The sequence below is a fragment of the Triticum urartu genome, chromosome 7A (assembly GCF_056163025.1).
Source record: "Triticum urartu cultivar PI428250 chromosome 7A, HENAU_Tu73, whole genome shotgun sequence".
NCBI classification, from domain to species: Eukaryota; Viridiplantae; Streptophyta; class Magnoliopsida; order Poales; family Poaceae; genus Triticum; species Triticum urartu.
This window is the reverse complement of record NC_141879.1, coordinates 185,044,720-185,063,836: the sequence shown is the minus strand read 5'-3', so window position 1 is coordinate 185,063,836 and position 19,117 is coordinate 185,044,720. Positions and strand designations below refer to the sequence as shown.

The following is a 19,117-nucleotide window of genomic DNA, read 5'->3' as shown; positions in this document are numbered from 1 at the left end:
CAGTCCTTGGTCTTTAAAGGTGCTCTGCATTTATGTTTTGCGGTCTCAGAAAGGGCTAGCGAGATACCATCTTGTTATATCATATTATGATTGTTTTGAGAAAGTGTTGTCATCCGAGATTTATTATTATTGCTCGCTAGTTGATTATGCTATTGATATGAGTAAACTTGAGACCTAAGCATTATTGTGAATGTGGTTAGTTATAATCTTTGCTGAAAACTTGAATATTGGCTTTACATATTTACAACAACAAGAGCAAACAGAGTTTGTAAAAGTTTTTTTTATCACTTTCAGTTTGTCAACTGAATTGCTTGAGGACAAGCAAATGTTTAAGCTTGGGGCAGTTGATACGTCTCCGTCGTATCTACTTTTCCAAACACTTTTGCCCTTGTTTTGGACTCTAACTTGCATGATTTGAATGGAACTAACCCGGACTGACGCTGTTTTCAGCAGAATTACCATGGTGTTATTTATGTGTAGAAACAAACATTCTCGGAATGACCTGAAACTTCACGGAGCAACTTTTTGGAAAATATAAAAAATACCTGCAAAAGATGAAGGCCAGGGGGCCCACCACCTTCCACGAGGGTGGGGGGCGCGCCCCCCTACCTCGTGGGCCCCCTGGTGCCTCTCCGACTCCAACTTCATATATTGTGTTTCGGGGAGGAAAAAATCAAAGAGAAGAATTCATCGCGTTTTACGATACGGAGCCGCCGCCAAGCCCTAAAACCTCTCGGGAGGGCTGATCTGGAGTCCGTTTGGGGCTCCTAAGAGGGGAATCCGTCGCCATCATCATCATCAACCATCCTCCATCACCAATTTCATGATGCTCATCGCCGTGCGTGAGTAATTCCATCATAGGCTTGCTGGACGGTGATGGGTTGGATGGGATCTATCATGTAATCGAGTTAGTTTTGTTAGGGTTTGATCCCTAGTATCCACTATGTTCTTAGATTGATGTTGCTATGACTTTGCTATGCTTAATGCTTGTCACTAGGGCCCGAGTGCCATGATTTCAGATCTAAACCTATTATGTTTTCATCAATATATGAGTGTTCTTGATCCTATCTTGCAAGTCTATAGTCACCTATTATGTGTTATGATCCTTTAACCCTGAGCTGACAATAATCGGGATACTTACCGATGATGACCGTAGTTTGAGGAGTTCATGTATTCACTATGTGTTAATGCTTTGTTCCGGTTCTCTATTAAAAAGAGGCCTTAATATCCCTTAGTTTCCGTAAGGACCCCGCTGCCACGGGAGGGTAGGACAAAAGATGTCATGCAAGTTCTTTTCCATAAGCACGTATGACTATATTCAGAATACATGCCTACATTATATCAATGAACTAGAGCTAGTTCTGTGTCACCCTAGGTTATGACTGTTACATGATGAACCGCATCTGGCATAATTCTCCATCACCGATCCATTGCCTATGAGCTTTCCATATATTGTTCTTCGCTTATTTACTTTTCCGTTGCTATTGCTATCATCACTACAAAATACCAAAAACACTACTTTTACTACTGTTACCTTTTGCTACCGTTACCACTACTATCATATTACTTTGCTACTAAACACTTTGCTGCAGATATTAAGTTTCCAGGTGTGGTTGAATTGACAACTCAGCTGCTAATACTTGAGAATATTCTTTGGCTCCCCTTGTGTCGAATCAATAAATTTGGGTTGAATACTCTACCCTCGAAAAATATTGCGACCCCCTATACTTGTGGGTTATCAATGCAGTATAATGATATGCAAGAGCTACTTCATCAAGTAGAGCATGCCGAACTGTGGGTCAAAGCAAAGCAAGTTTCCAAAGGCCGAACTAATTTTAGCATGGGACGGCGTTCCTATTCGCATGATGATGATAATGTCAAGCCAGTTTCATCATATAGGTCAGCTGCCACTGATCACAAGGAGATGAGCAAAGAACCTATGGCCGCGAGCAAAGTGGCTTCAAGGGCTGATTCAAGTGCGCAGTCTGTTATGCGTACTAGTGAGATTGTGTGTTACACATGTGGAGGTAGGGGACACAAACGCATTGATTGTCTGAACAAGAAGAGAGTGCTCCTTGTTAATGATGGATATGTTTCCGAAGACAAAACTGACTTGGAGTCTGATGAGCCCAAGGAAGGGGAAAGTGAAGCTAATCCTATCATGTGTTATCCTTTGGATTATGATCTTCCATGCATCATGGTGCAGAGATCTAAAGAGGATCAAATTCCAAGCGCATGACAGCGGTGGAAAAAATTTCAGTCACAATGCCGAATCAACAACAAGTGTTGCAAGTTGATTATTGATGGAGGGAGCTACACCAACATCATAAGCAAGCGTGTGGTGGATGCTTTAGGAATGAAGGCATGGCCACATCCGCAGCCACATTGCATTGAATGGTTGTACAACTCCGGATGTCTGAAGGTGACTCACAAGCTACACGTAAAGTTCAATATTGGCACATATTATGATGAGGTCATTTGTGACGTTGTGCCAATGGATGTGTGCCAATTACTATTGGGTCATCCGTGGCAATATGATCGCAACGCTATACATGAGGGGTGGTCGGACACTTACGTGTTACGAGATGTTGGCATCAAACGTGTGCTGCAGCCCATGGGTAATAATGCTATCAAGGTTGATCATATGTTTGTACACAAGGATATTTTGAAGGGTGCTCCGAAACCGAGGACGGTTTCGTTTGAAGGGGGGAGGATGATGCGGTCACCCCAGGTACTCTTGTTTCACCATTATCGCCAAGTAAAGTATTTTCTAAGCAAGAGTCTGGCTATGAAAATAAGATGCAAAAGTAGTGGTTCCCGCTCTGCGTCATAAGAAGATAATGTGTGCTACAAAACAGAGAGGAATCTTAGGTGTGATGCCTGTTCCATATGCTACTGAAGTTGCTCCTCGGATCGTGCCTCGGGAGAAAGTGAAGCCTATGTTCAGAACACCTTGCCAATATTTGTACGAAGGCCAATATATGTACGTGGGTCCTAGATGAATCAAGCCTACAAGAATGCCATGGCAGAGAAGGAGGCATGTCCTTTTTATTGGTTTTCTAGTTTAATTGGTTTTTGTGTTTTTTTAGTTTCTTTCTGCGTACAACTTGTAATTGATGAGGAGTCCTCGTCATGTCCTAGTCTAGGTCGGGCTTGGCCCATGTGTTACGCACCACCTATATAAGCAAGGGGCGCAGTGTTGTCTAGGTTAGGTTTTAGTTCAGGAAGAAAACTCATCTGATGGATGTGTATCTGTACTTCTGCGTCCCTGTCTAGGGTTTGATAATTGCATGTGTTTCGGCAGCTTCGATCGCCAAGGTACAAGTGTCGTTTGAATCTTGATCTACAAGGGTCAATCTAGCTAGCTTCCCGTTCTTCTCCATCTACTTTTGCTAGTTCTTATTATCGCTAATTACTCCATCACCGTCGCCGTCGCCGCCGCTAATCGCCATTAGCTTAATCCCTCCATCTATCCTAGTACTACAACTACCACGTACGCATCTTCTACTACTTTCCGATCTCTACAATCAATCCATCCATCAAGTCTAGCCATACTGGTTCTTTTGCACCTACACTTCTACTTCTTCCTAAACTATTTCTTCTACCTGTTTGCGCGAGTGAAAGATCAGGGCCACTACATAAAATCGTCTCAAAGCTATTTGAGCCGTATCATTCTATCACAGATCCGAAGGCAAGATATTCTTTGCTAAGAATGGATCCTTTCTAGAGAAGGAGTTTCTCTCGAAAGAAGTGAGTGGGAGGAAAGTAGAACTTGATGAGGTAATTGTACCTGCTCCCTTATTGGAAAGTAGTTCATCACATAAATCAGTTCAAGTGATTCCTACACCAATTAGTGAGGAAGCTAATGATGATGATCATGAAACTTGTGATCAAGTTACTACCGAACCTCTTAGATCAAGCAGAGCAAGATCCGCACCAGAGTGGTACAGTAATCCTGTTCTGGAGGTCATGTTACTTGACCATGACGAACCTACGAACTATGAGAAAGCGATGATGAGCCCAGATTCCGCAAAATGGCTTGAGGCCATGAAATCTGAGATGGGATCCATGTATGAGAACAAAGTGTGGACTTTGGTTGACTTGCCCGATAATCGGCAAGCCATAGAGAATAAATGGATCTTCAAGAAGAAGATTGACGCTGACGGTAATGTTACTGTCTACAAAGCTCAACTTGTTGCCAAAGGTTTTCGACAAGTTCAAGGAGTTGACTACCATGAGACCTTCTCACCCGTAGCAATGCTTAAGTCTGTCCGAATCATGTTAGGAATTACCGCATTTTATGATTATGAAATCTGGCAAATGGACATCAAAACTGCATTCCTTAATGGATTTCTTAAAGAAGAGTTGTATATGATCCAACCATAAGATTTTGTCGATCATAAAGGTGCTAACAAAGTGTGCAAGCTCCAGCGATCCATTTATGGACTGGTGCAAGCATCTCAGAGTTGGAATATATGCTTTGATGAGGTGATCAGAGCATATGGTTTTATACAGACTTTTGGAGAAGCATGTATTTACAAGAAAGTGAGTGGGAGCTTTGTAGCATTTCTGATATTATATGTGGATGACATATTGTTGATTGGAAATGATGTAGAATTTCTGGATAGCATAAAAGGATACTTCAATAAGAGTTTTTCAATAAAAGACCTCGGTGAAGCTACTTATATTTTGGGCATCAGGATCTATAGAGATAGATCGAGACGCTTAATAGGGCTTTCTAAAGCACATACCTTGACAAGATTTTTGAAGAAGTTCAAAATGAATCAGTCAAAGAAAGGGTTCTTGCCGGTGTTACAAGGTATGAAGTTGAGTGAGACTCAATGCTCGACCATCGCAGAAGATAGAGAGAAAATGGAAGTCATTCCCTATGCTTCAGCCATAGGTTCTATCATGTATGCAATGTTGTGTACCAGACCTGATGTGTGCCTTGCTATTAGTTTAGTAGGGAGGTACCAAAGTAATCTAGGAGTGGATCACTGGAAAGCGGTCAAGAACATCCTGAAATACCTGAAAAGGACTAAGGATATGTTTCTTGTTTATGGAGGTGACAAAGAGATCATTGTAAATGGTTACGTTGATGCAAGCTTTGACACTGATCCGGATGACTCTAAGTCACAAACCGGATACATGTTTATATTGAATGGTGGAGCTGTCAGTTGGTGCAGTTCCAAGCAAAGCGTCGTGGCGGGATCTACGTGTGAAGCGGGGTACATAGCTGCTTCAGAAGCTGCAAATGAAGGAGTCTGTATGAAGGATTTCATATCCGATGTAGGTGTCATACCTAGTGCATCGGGTCCAATGAAAATATTTTGTGACAATACTGGTGCAATTGCCTTGGCAAAGGAATCCAGATTTCACAAGAGAACCAAGCACATCAAGAGACACTTCAATTCCATCCGCGATCAAGTCAAGGAGGGATACACAGAGATTTGCAAGATACATACGGATCTGAATGTTGCAGACCCGTTGACTAAGCCTCTCTCACGAGCAAAACATGATCAGCACCAAGACTCCATGGGTGTTAGAATAATTACTATGTAATCTAGATTATTGACTCTAGTGCAAGTGGGAGACTGAAGGAAATATGCCCTAGAGGCAATAATAAAGTTGTTATTCATATTTCCTTATATCATGATAAAATGTTTATTATTCATGCTAGAATTGTAGTAACCGGAAACTTAGTACATGTGTGAATAAATAGACAAATCGAGTGTCCCTAGTATGCCTCTATTAGACTAGCTCGTTAATCAAAGATGGTTAAGTTTCCTAGCCATAGACATGTGTTGTCATTTGATGACGGGATCACATCATTAGAGAATGATATGATGGACAAGACCCATCAGTTAGCTTAGCACTATGATCGTTTAGTTTATTGCTATTGCTTTCTTCATGACTTATACATGTTCCCATGACTATGAGATTATGCAACTCCCGAATACCACAGGAACACTTAGTGTGCTATCAAACGTCACAACTTAACTGGGTGATTATAAAGATGCTCTACAGGTGTCTCCGGTGGTGTTTGTTGAGTTGGCATAGATCGAGTTTAGGATTTGTCACTCCGATTGTCGGAGAGGTGTCTCTGGGCCCTCTCGGTAATGCACATCACTATAAACCTTGCAAGCAATGTGACTAATGAGTTAGTTACGGGATGATGCACTACGGAACGAGTAAAGAGACTTGCCAGTAACGAGATTGAACTAGGTATGATGATACCGATGATCGAATCTCGGGCAAGTAACATACCGATGACAAAGGGAACAACGTATGTTGTTGTGCGGTTTAACCGATAAAGATCTTCGTAGAATATGTAGGAACCAATATGAGCATCCAGGTTCCGCTATTGGTTATTGACCAGAGAAGTGTCTCGCTCATGTCTACATAGTTCTCAAACCCGTAGGGTCCGCATGCTTACTGTTCGATGATGATATGTATTATGAGTTGTGTGATTTAATGTACCGAAGGTTGTTCGGAGTCCCGAATGTGATCACAGACATGACGAGGAGTCTCGAAATGGTCGAGAAATAAAGATTGATATATGCATGTTATTCGGACACCGGAAGTGTTCTAGATAGTATCAGATAAAGCCGGAGTGCTGGAGGGTTACCGGACCCCCCCCCCCGAAAGTTAATGGGCCACCATGGGCCTTAGAGGAGAGAGGGCCGGCCAGGAGGTGGCGCGCGCCCCCCAGTCCGAATTGGACATGGGGTGGGGGCGGCGCCCCCCTCCTTCCTTCTCCCCCCTTGCTCCTTCCTTCACCTCCTTGTTGGACTAGGAAAGGGGGGAACCTATTCCTAGTAGGAGTAGGATTCCCCCCTAGGGCACGCTCCTTGAGGCCGGCCGACCCACTCCTCCCCTCCTTTATATACGGGGGAGGGGGCACTCCATAGACACACAAGTTGATTTCTTAGCCGTGTGCGGTGCCCCGTCCACAGATTTCCACCTCGGTCATATTGTCGTAGTGCTTAGATGAAGCCCCACGTCGGTAACTTCATCATCACCGTCACCGCGCCGTCGTGCTGACGAAACTCTCCTTCGGCCTCAGCTGGAGCTAGAGTTCGAGGGGCGTCACCGAGATGAACGTGTGCAGATCACGGAGGTGTTGTGCATTCGGTACTTGATCGGTTGGATCGTGAAGACGTTCGACTACATCAACCGCGTTACTAAACACTTCCGCTTTCGGTCTATGAGGGTACGTGGACACACTCTCCCCGCTCGTTGCTATGCTTCTCCTAGATAGATCTTGCGTGATCATAGGAATTTTTTTGAAATACTATGTTCCCCAATAGGCAGTGATTGGATAATTCTGTCAATAACCGAGTCATCTGGAAGATTAACTCCCAACTGAGTCAAGCGGTTGTGCAACCCAGACATTCTGAGTATATGCTCACTAATAGAATTGTTCTCCTCCATTTTACAGCTAAAGAACTTGTCATAGATGTCATACCTCTCGACCTAGGCATGATCTTGAAATACCAATTACAACTCCTGGAACATCTCATTTGCTCTGTGGTGCTCAAAAAGTCTTTGGGGCCTCGGTTCTAAGTTGTAAAGCACGCACTAAACTATTGATTAGTCATCAGAACGTGCCCTCCAGATGTTCACAACATCCACAGATGACGCTGGAGGGGGTGCATCACATAGTGGTGCATCAAGGACATAAGCCTTCTCTGCAGCAGTGAGGATAATCCTGAAGTTACGGACCCAGTCCGCATAGTTCCTTCCATCATCTTTCAACTTAGCTTTCTCTAGGAATGCATTAAAATTCAGGGGAACTACAGCGCGGGCCATTGATCTACAACACAAATTTTGCAAAGACAATTAAAGACTAAGCTCATGATAATTTAGTTCAGCTAATCAAATTACTAATGAACTCCCACTTAAATCAACATCCCTCAAGTTGTCTAAGTGACACATGATCCAAATCAACTAACCCATGTTCGATCATCACGTGAGATGGGGTAGTCATCAATGGTGAACATCTTCATGTTGATCATATCTACTATATGACTCATGTTTGACCTTTCGGTCTCCTGTGTCCTGAGGCCATGTCTGTACATGCTAGGTTCGTCAAGTTTAACCCAAGTATTCCGCATGTGTAAAACTAGCTTACACCCGTTGTATGCGAACGTGGAGTCTATCACACCCGATCATCATGAGGTGCTTCGAAACGACGAACTTTTGCAACGGTGCATACTCAGGGAGACAGTTTCTCGAAATTAAGTGAAGGGATCATCTTATAATCCTACCGTCATTCTAAGCAAAATAAGATGCATAAAAAGGATAAACATTACATGCAATCAATATGTGACATGATATGGCCATTATCATGTCGTGCCTTTGGGGTGTGTTTGGTTTCAGAACGAAATGGAATGGAATGTCATGGTTCCATTCCACTAGAATGGGTCGGTTCCATCCTTATGTTTGGTAGGAGGGGTTTCGAGGAATGGAATGAGTACATTTTAGTGTTTGGTTTGATAGATGGAATGGAATTTTTCATCTCACTTTATTACATGATGAATTAGAGTTTTGATAAAAAACTAAACTAAATGTTGAACACTTGATTCCGTCGATTGTAATGAGCAAATGTACTTGACGCCGCAGTACAAAAGAATACCCATGGAACACTGAATCTGAATACGGAAGAACACATGTACTTGACGCTGCCGTATATTAATCTGGAGTTCAGTGCCTGCAAAAACATCCACGGCTAATGTCACTGCACACCACAAGCTCCTTGGTGCGGCGGCCAAAGCTCCCCGACGATAGCGCCTTTGGTGTGCCCAGCCTCCATGCCCGGCTAAAGAAGACGAGTGAGAGGGCTGCCCGGCCTCCATGCTCGGCTGAAGAAGATGATTGAGAGAGCCGCCCGACCTCCCTTCTCGGTGGGACGCATCAGGTGCGCCAGGCTGGGATGCGGCCGGCACGACGGCAAGCAGCACCAGCGCGAGGATGCGGCAGCGGCAAGTCATGGCCGCACGAGGTCGGGCTGTCGGCGGCAGCACACGCAAGGATGCGGAGGGAGCTGCGGCGCAGGGAAGGGGAAGACGTAGGTGTGGCCGGGCGACTACGAGCGTGACGGATGCAGCGGTGGCCATTCATGGCCGCGCGCGGTGGGGCTGCTGGCGGCGGTGCGCGCAAGGTTGGGAGGCAGATGCAGCGCCGGGGAGGGAAACTAGGAAAGACGAGCGAGAGTCGTTCCGTGTCGTCCGCTGGATTTGGAGGTATCACTTAGTTCCGCATAAACAAGGAATATGCCATTCTCTGGAATCGGTGGGTTCTCGTTCCTTCGACAAACCAAACATGGGAACGGGCTTTGGGGACGGAACCGACCCATTACATTCCACTTGATGACATCAACTAAACACACCCTTGATCTCCATCTCCAAAGCACCAGCATGATCTCCATCATCACCGGCATGACACCATGATCTCCATCATCGTGTCGTCACATGGTCGTCTCTGCCAACTATTGCTTCTACAACTATTGCTAACGCATAGCGATAAAGTAAAACAATTACATGGCGATTAATAAATTAAAGACAACCCTATGGCTCCTGCCGGTTGCCATACTCATCGACATGTAAGTCGTGAACCTATTATACAAAATATGATCATCTCATACATATATATATATATATCACATCACGTTTTGGCCATACCACATCACAACATGCCCTGCAAAAACAAGTTAGACGTCCTCTACTTTGGTATTGCAAATTTTACGTGGCTACTATGGGCAACTAGCAAGAACCGTTCTTACCTATGCAAAGTCAGAATGGTGATAATCAATTTGCCTTTTAACCTTCTATAAGGACCGCCTTTCTTAAATTAGATTCAACTAAAGTAGGAGAGACAGACACCCGCTAGCCACCTTATGCAAAATAAGTTGCATGTTAGTCGGTGGAACCGGTCTCATGTGCGAGGACATGTAAGATTGGTCCGAGCCGCTTCATCCCACAATATCGTCGAGTCCAAATAAGACAAGAGAGGTAAGCAATTTGAGCATCAACACCCACAACTCTTTGTGTTCTATTCATGCATATACATCTACGCATAGACCTAGCTCATGATGCCACTGATGGGGAACGAAGCATGAAAATAAAAAAAATTCCTACGAACACCCAAGATCTATCTAGGAGAAGCATAGCAACAAGAGGGAAGAGTGTGTCTACATACCCTCGTAGACCGAAAGCGGAAGCGTATATAAAGCGGTTGATGTAGTTGTACTCTTCGCGATCCAATCACGATCCAACCGATCTAGTGCTGAACGGATGGCACCTCCAAGTTTAGCACATGTGCGGCTTGATGACGTCTCCTCCTCCTTGATCCGGCAAGATAAGGCGGAGAAGTAAATGGGATCACAACCAGCATGATGGCGTGGTGATGATGGTGGTGGTGGAGCTACTTCAGCAGGGCTTCGCCAAGTGCTACTAGAACGAGGACAGAAGAACTATGGAGTAACGGGAGAGAGAGGGGATGTTATGACCGGCATATTAGGGGCTTAGCCCAGTTAGTTGTGGCCCAGTTTATCTTATCATTATTAGGGGCTTAGCCCAATTATCTTATTAGGAGGATTATATAAAGTGGTGTAAGGACCTGTTTTGGGATTAAGCAAGAAGCAATCATATCTTATCAGCTTCCTTAGGGGGCCGGGAGACCTAACCCTAGACGTCGCCTCCTGCTCTCTCCCTCTCTTGCGCGCACGCAACGACGGTTCCCCAGCGTCGGTGACCACGCCATCCCTCCTTCCACCCCTACAACCTGAGATCTCGCCCTGGTAGGGATCCGGTTCCTACCAATCTGGTATCAGGTGTCTCAGGCTCGATCATGTCCGTACCACTGCCCACCCCCTCCCTCCCGCTGCCGATCGCATCCTCGACACTGATGACCACCGCGGCGAGCATGTCGTACCTGACCGGGCTAGTCTCCTCCGCCGCCTGGACGCCACCCACGCCCGCCTCCGCCGTGCTCACCCCGGAGGAGATGACGGCGGCGTTCCGGGACCTGACTTAGGCGGTCCAGGGCATCTGCACCTTCCTCGGGGGGCACTGTGGGCTGCCTTCGCCCGCCCCCGTCACCACCATCACAGGGCCGCAGCAGCTCCCGTGGCAGCCGCCACCACCGGCGACTTCCGTCGCATCCATCATGCCGCTGCCGCTGCCGCTGCAGCAGCAGCCGCCACCGTCGCCATCGGTGATTTCGGGGTCGGGCCTTCCGTAGACGGCACCCGGGGTGCCCATCCACCAGGTCAGTTTCCCCTATCGCCATCTCCGCTACCGGCCTGGCTCGTCGGGTCCATTGAGCCAGTCTATACGATGGCCTCAAGACAGCCGCACGTGATGTCACTGCCAGCGCCTCCCCCGACCATGCAGTTCGGTGGGTCCTCGGGTGCCGCGGTCCCTATGATGGTGTCGATGGGACCCTTTTCCATGGCGGTACTCTGCAACCTGCACACTCGGCACTGTCGCCCTCGCTGTTCCACACGGATGACACATACCTGCCCGTCGTCCATGCCCAGCCACCGCCGAGATTCTCCAGGCTAGAGTTCGCTACCTACGACGGCACCGTCGACCCCCTGAATTGGCTCAACCAATGCGACCAATTTTTTAGGGCGCAGCGCACGCTCGCGTCTGACCGCACCTGGATCACCTCCTATGATCTACGCGGCTCCGCCCAGACGTGGTATTACGCCCTCGAGCAGGACGAGGGCGGCATGCCGCCATGGGAGCATTTTCGTGATCTGTGCCTCTTGCGCTTCGGTCCGCCTATATGCGGGAGTCGTCTGGCGGAGCTTGGGTGCCATCCGTTCCTCACCACAGTGCAATACTTCGCCGACCGCTTCCAGACATTGGCGTGCCACGCCCTCGGTGTTTCGGCTCGTCAGCGGGCTGAGCTCTTCGTCGGTAGCCTACCGGACCACATTCGCGTGGACGTGGAAATGCACAGGCCACGGGACCTCCAAACGACCATGTACTATGTCCGCATGTTCGAGCGCTGCGCGGTGGCCATCCAGCAGGCGCCACTACCCCAGGCCACTGGGTCGCCGCCCTGGCCGGAAGTTCCCGTGCAGGGTCGGCTTGCTCAGGCTTCCGCGGCACCCCTCATTGCGTCCGTGGCGTGCCCGTTCCGCCGGATCACCGCCAAGGGTTGTGCTTCAACTACGACGAGCCCTACGTGCCCGACCACGTCTGCACTCTTCTACCCGGAGTCTACGGACTACATTGAGGAGGACACTACCGCCGCTGGGCTCGGCGACCTGCCTGCCCCAGCTGATGCGGAGGTGTTGGGCGCCCATTGATCACCTCGAGGAGTTCTGCAAGCGCTTCCCCGCCTTCCAGCTCGAGGACGAGCTTTTTGTGCAGGCGGGGAGAGATGTTATGACCGACATATTAGGGGCTTAGCCCAGTTAGTTGTAGCCCAGTTTATCTTATCGTTATTAGGGGCTTAGCCCAATTATCTTATTAGGAGGATTATATAAACTTGTGTAAAGACCCATGTTGGGATTAAGAAAGAAGCAGTCATATTTGCTCGGCTTCCTTAGGGAGCCGGGAGACCTAACCCTAGCCGCCACCCCTGCTCTCTCCCTCTCTCGCGCGCACGCAACAACGGCGCCCCAGCGCCGGCCACCACGCCTTCTGAAGGAAAAATGCCCTAGAGGCAATAATAAAGTTGTTATTTATATTTCCCTATATCATGATAAATTTTTATTATTCATGCTAGAATTGTATTAACCAGAAACTTGATACATGTGTGGATACATAGACAATACATCGTGTCCCTAGTAAGCCTCAACTAGACTAGCTCGTTAATCAAAGATGGTTAAGTTTCCTAACCATAGACATGTGTTGTCATTTGATAAACGAGATCGCATCATCAAGAGAATGATGTGATGGACAAGACCCATTCGTTAGCTTAGCATGTTGATCGTGCAGTTTTATTGCTATAGCTTTCTTCATGTCATATACATATTCCTTCGACTATGAGATTATGCAACTCCCCGATACAGGAGGAATACCTTGTGTGCTATCAAACATCACAACGTAACTGGGTGATTATAAAGATGCTCTACAGGTATCTCTAAAGGTGTTTGTTGGGTTGGCATAGATCGAGATTAGGATTTGTCACTTCGAGTATCGAAGAGGTATCTTTGGGCCCTCTTGGTAATGCACATCATAATAAGCCTTGCAAGCAATGTGACTAATGAGTTAGTTGCGGGATGATGTATTATGGAACGAGTAAAGAGACTTGCCGGTAACGAGATTGAACTAGGTATGAAGATACCAACGATCGAATCTCGGGCAAGTAACATACCGATGACAAAGGGAATAATGTATGTTGTCATTATGGTACGACCGATAAAGATCTTCGTAGAATATGTGGGAATCAATATGAGCATCTAGGTTCCGCTATTGGTTATTGACCGGAGAGGTATCTCGGTCATGTCTACATAGTTCTCGAACCCATAGGGTCCACACGCTTAACGTTCGATGACGATTTTGTATTATATGAGTTATGTGATTTGGTGACCGAATGTTGTTCGAAGTCCCGGATGAGATCACAGACATGACGAGGAGTCTTGAAATGGTCAAGAGTTAAAGATTCATATATTGGACAATGGTATTCAGACACCGGAAGTGTTCCGGGGGTACCGGGTGCATATCGGGTCACCGGAAGGGGTTCCGGGCATCCCCCCGGCAACTACATGGGCCTTAATGGGCCAAGAGGGGGACAGACCAGCCCCTAAGGGGCTCGTGCGCCCCATGTAGGCCAAAATAAGGGAAGGAAAGAGGAGAAGGGAGAAATGAAGGGGAGGGATTCGGCCTCCCCTTCCTTCCCTCCTCCCTCCTCCTTCCTTCCCCCTCCGGATGAATATGGAAGAGGGGAGGCCGAATTGGGAGGTGCCCAAGTAGGATCCTCCTACTTGGGGCGCCCCCTTGGCTGCCTCTCCTCCCCTCCGACCTATATATATGAGTGGGGGCATGGCTAGAACAAAAAACAACATCTGTTAGCCGTCTACGGCGCCTCCCTCCATAGATTACACCCTCGATCATATTCTCATAGTGCTTAGGCGAAGCCCTGCGTGGATCACTTCACCATCTCCATCACCACACCGTCGTGCTGACGAAACTCATCTACTTCCTCGACACTCTGCTGGATAAAAAGTTTGAGGGACGTCATCGAGCTGAACTTGTGCAGAACTCGGAGGTGTCGTACGTTCGGTGCTTGATCGGTCGAAATGAGAAGAAGTTCGACTACATCAACCGCGTTGTCAAACGCTTCCACTTTTGGTCTATGTGGGTATGTAGACACACTCTCCCCCTCTCGTTGCTATGCATCTCCTAGATAGATCTTGCGTGAGCGTAGGAAATTTTTTGAAATTGCATGCTATGTTCCCGAACAGTGGCATCCGAGCCAGGTCTATGCGTAGATGATATGCATGAGTAGAACACAAAGGATTGTGGGCGGTGATCGTCATATTGCTTACCAGCAATGTCTTATTTTGATTCGACGGTATTGTTGGTTGAAGCGGCCCGGACCAACCTTACATGACCACATTCATGAGACCGGTTCCACCGACAAACATGCAACTAGTTTCGCATAAAGGTGGCTGGCGGGTGTCTGTTTCTCCAACTTTAGTTGAATCGAATTTGACTACGGTCGGTCCTTGTTGAAGGTTAAAACAGCAAACTTGATAAATCACTGTTGTGGTTTTTGATGCGTAGGTAAGAACGGTTCTTGCTAGAAGCCCGTAGCATCCACGTAAAACTTGCAACAACAAAGTAGAGGATGTCTAACTTGTTTTTGCAGGGCATGTTGTGATGTGATATGGTCAAGACATGATGTGATATACGTTATTGTATGAGATGTTCATGTTTTGTAAAAGTCACTGGCAACCAGCAGGATCCTTATGGTTGTCTTTTTATTGTATGAAATGCAAATGCCATGTAATTGCTTTACTTTATCACTATGCGTTAGCGATAGTTGTAGAAGCAATAGTTGGCGAGACGACCACGACGCTATGACGGAGATCAAGGTGTCAAGCCGGTGATGATGGAGATCATGACGGTGCTTTGGAGATGGAGATCAAAGGCACAAGATGATGATGGCCATATCATGTCACATATTTTGATTGCATGTGATGTTTATCTTTTATGCATCTTATTTTGCTTAGTACAGCGGTAGCATTATAAGATGATCCCTTACTAAAATTTCAAGGTATAGGTGTTCTCCGTGAGTATGCAGCGTTGCGACAGTTCGTCGTGTTGAGACACCACGTGATGATCGGGTGTGATAGACTTTACGTTCCAATACAACGGGTGCAAGACAGTTTGCACATGCATAATACTCGGGTTAAACTTGACGAGCCTGGCATGTACAGACATGGCCTCGGAACACTGGAGACCGAAAGGTCGAACGTGAATCATATAGTAGATATGATCAACATAGAGATGTTCACCATTGAAAACTACTCTAAGTGGGAGTTCTTAAGTAATATGATTAATTTAACTTAATTTATCATGAACTTAGCCCTGATAGTTTTTGCATATCTATGTTGTAGATCAATAGCTCGCGTATAGCTCCCCTGTTTTATTTTTGATATGTTCCTAGAGAAAACTAAGTTGAAAAATGATAGTAGCAATAATGATGCGGACTGGGTCCGTAATCTGAGGGTTATCTTCATTTGCTGCACAGAAGAATTATGTCCTTGATGCACCGCTAGGTGACAGACCTATTGCAGGGGCATATGCAAATGTTATGAACATTTGACAAGCTCAGTATGATGACTACTTGATAGTTTAGTGCGCCATGCTTTACGTCTTAGAACCGGGACTTCAAAAGTGTTTTGAATGCCATGGAGCATATGAGATGTTCCAAGAGCTGAAAATTGGTATTTCAGATTCATGCTCGTGTCGAGAGGTATGAAACCTCTGACAAGTACTTTGCCTACAAGATGGAGGAGAATAGCTCAGCCAGTGAGCATGTACTCAGAATGTCTGGGTACTACAATTGCTTGAATCAAGTGGGAGTTAATCTTGCAGATAAGATAGTGATTGACAGAGTTCTCTAGTCACTATCACCAAGCTACTAAAACTTCGTGATGAACTATAATATGCAAGGGATGACAAAAACGATTCCCAAGCTCTTCGCGATGATGAAATCGGCGAAGGCAGAAATCAAGAAAGAGCATCAAGTGTTGATGGTTAACAAAACCACTAGTTTCAATAAAAAAAAGGCAAGGGAAAGAGAGGGAACTTCAAGAATAATGGCAAGCAAGTTGCCACTCCCGTGAAGAAGCCCAAAGCTAGACCTAAGCCTGAAACTGAGTGCTTCTACTGCAAAGGGAATAGTCACTGGAAGCGGAACTACCCCAAGTATTTGGAGGATAAGAAGGATGGCAAAGTGAACAAAGGTATATTTGATATACATGTTATTGATGTGTATTTTACTAGTGTTCATAGTAACCCCGGGGTATTTGATACCGGTTCAATTGCTAAGATTAGTAACTCGAAACTGGAGTTACAGAATGGACGGAGACTAGTTAAGGGCGAGGTGACGATGTGTGTTGGAAGTGATTCCAAGGTTGATAAGATCACCATCCCACACTGCCTCTACCTTCAGGATTAGTGTTGAACCTAAATAAATGTTATTTGGTGTTTGCATTTAGCATGAATATGATTGGATCATGTTTATTGCGATACGGTTATTCATTTAAGTCAGAGAATAATTGTTGTTCTGTTTACATGAATAAAACCTTCTATGGTCATACACCCAATGTAAATGGTTTATTGAATCTCGATCATAGTGATACACATATTCATAATATTGATGGCAAAAGATGCAAAGTTGGTAATGACAGTGCAACATATTTGTAGCACTGTCGTTTAGGTCATATTGGTATAAAGCGCATGAAGGAACACCATGCAGATGGGCTTTTGGAATCACTTGATTATGAATCATTTTGATAGTTGCGAACCATGCCTCATGGGCAAGATGACTAAAACTCCATTCTCCGGAACAATGGAGCGAGTCAATGACTTATTGGAAATAATACATACCGATGTATGCGGTCCGATGAGTGTTGAGGCTCGCTGTGGGTATCGTTATTTTCTGACCTTCACAAATGATTTTAGCATATATGGGTATATCTACTTAATGAAACACAAGTCTGAAACATTTGAAATGTTCAAGGAATTTCAGAGTGAAGTGGAGAATCATCGTAACAAGAAAATAAAGTTTCTACGATCTGATCGCGGAGGTGAATATTTGAGTTATGAGTTTGGCCTTCATTTAAAACAATGTGGAATAGTTTCAAACTCACGCCACCTGGAACACCACAGCGTAATGGTGTGTCCGAACGTCGTAACCGTACTTTATTAGATATGGTGCAATCTATTATGTCTCTTATTGATATACCACTATCGTTTTGGGGTGATGCATTAGAGACAACTGCATTCACTTTAAATAGGGCACCATCTAAATCCGTTGAGACAACACCGTATGAACTATGGTTTGGCAAGAAACCTAAGCTATCATTTCTTAAAGTTTGGGGTTGCGATGCTTATGTGAAAAAACTTCAGCCTTATAAGCTCGAATCCAAATCGGAGAAGTGCGTCTTCATAGGATACCGGAAAGAAACTGTTGGGTACACCTTCTATCACAGATCCGAAGGCAAGATCTTTGTTGCTAAGAATGGATCCTTTTTAGAGAAGGAGTTTCTCTCAAAAGAAGTGAGTGGGAGGAAAGTAGAACTTGATGAGGTAATTGTACCTTCTCTTGAGTTGGAAAGTACCTCATCACAGAAATCAGTTACAGTGATGCCTACACCAACTAAAGAGGAAGCTAATGATAATGATCATGAAACTTCGGATCAAGTTACTACCGAACCTCGTAGGTCAACCAGAGCACGTTTCACACTAGAGTGGTAAGGTAATCCTATTCTGGAGATCATGTTACTAGACCATGACGAACCTACGAGCTATGAGGAAGCGATGATGAGCCCAGATTCCACAAAATGGCTTGAGGCCATGAAATCTGAGATAGGATCCATGTATGAGAACAAAGTATGGACTTTGATTAACTTGCCCGATGATCGGCAAGCCATAGAGAATAAAGGGATCTTCAAGAAAAATACTGACGCTGATGGTAATGTTATTGTCTATAAAGCTCGACTTGTTGCGAAAGGTTTTCGACAAGTTCAAGATGTTGACTACGATGAGACCTTCTCACCCGTAGCTATGCTTAAGTCTTTCCGAATCATGTTAGTAATTGCCACATTTTATGGTTATAAAATCTGGCAAATGGACGTCAAAACTGCATTCCTTAATGGATTTTTTAAAGAAGAGTTGTATATGATGCAACCAAAAGGTTTTGTCGATCCTAAAGGTGCTAACAAAGTGTGCAAGCTCTAGCGTCCATTTATGGACTGGTGCAAGCATCTCGGAGTTGGAATATATGCTTTGATGAGGTGATCAAAGCATATGGTTTTATACAGACTTTTGGAGAAGCATGTATTTACAAGAAAGTGAGTGAGAGCTTTGTAGCATTTCTAATATTATATGTGGATGACATATTGTTGATTGGAAATGATGTAGAATTTGTGGATAGCATAAAAGGATACTTGAATAAGAGTTTTTCAATAAAAGGCGTCGGTGAAGCTACTTATATTTGAGGCATCAGGATCTATAGAGATAGATCGAGACGCTTAATAGGGCTTTCAAAAGCACATACCTTTTGACAAGATTTTTGAAGAAGTTCAAAATGAATCAGTTAAAGAAATGGTTCTTACCTATGTTGCAAGGTGTAAAGTTGAGTAAGACTCAAAACCCGACCACGGCAGAAGATAGAGAGAGAATGAAAGTCATTCTATATGCCTCAGTCATAGGTTCTATAAAGTGTCATGTTATATACCAGACATATTGTGTACCTTACCATGAGTTTGCCAAGGGGGTACAATAGTGATCCAGGAATAGATCATTGGACAGCGGTCAAAATTATCCTTAGTTACCTAAGAGGAAGGAAATGTTTCTCGGTTATGGAGGTGAAAAGAGTTCGTCATAAAGGGTTACATCGATGCAAGCTTTGACACTAATCC

At 45.2% G+C, this 19,117-nt stretch overlaps 1 pseudogene; it reads left to right on the top strand.

The window, feature by feature from the left end:
• Positions 1 to 12,322, top strand: part of LOC147958903 (uncharacterized) — a 31,665-nt pseudogene extending 19,343 nt beyond the window's left edge.
• Positions 12,323 to 19,117: the final 6,795 nt, after the last annotated feature.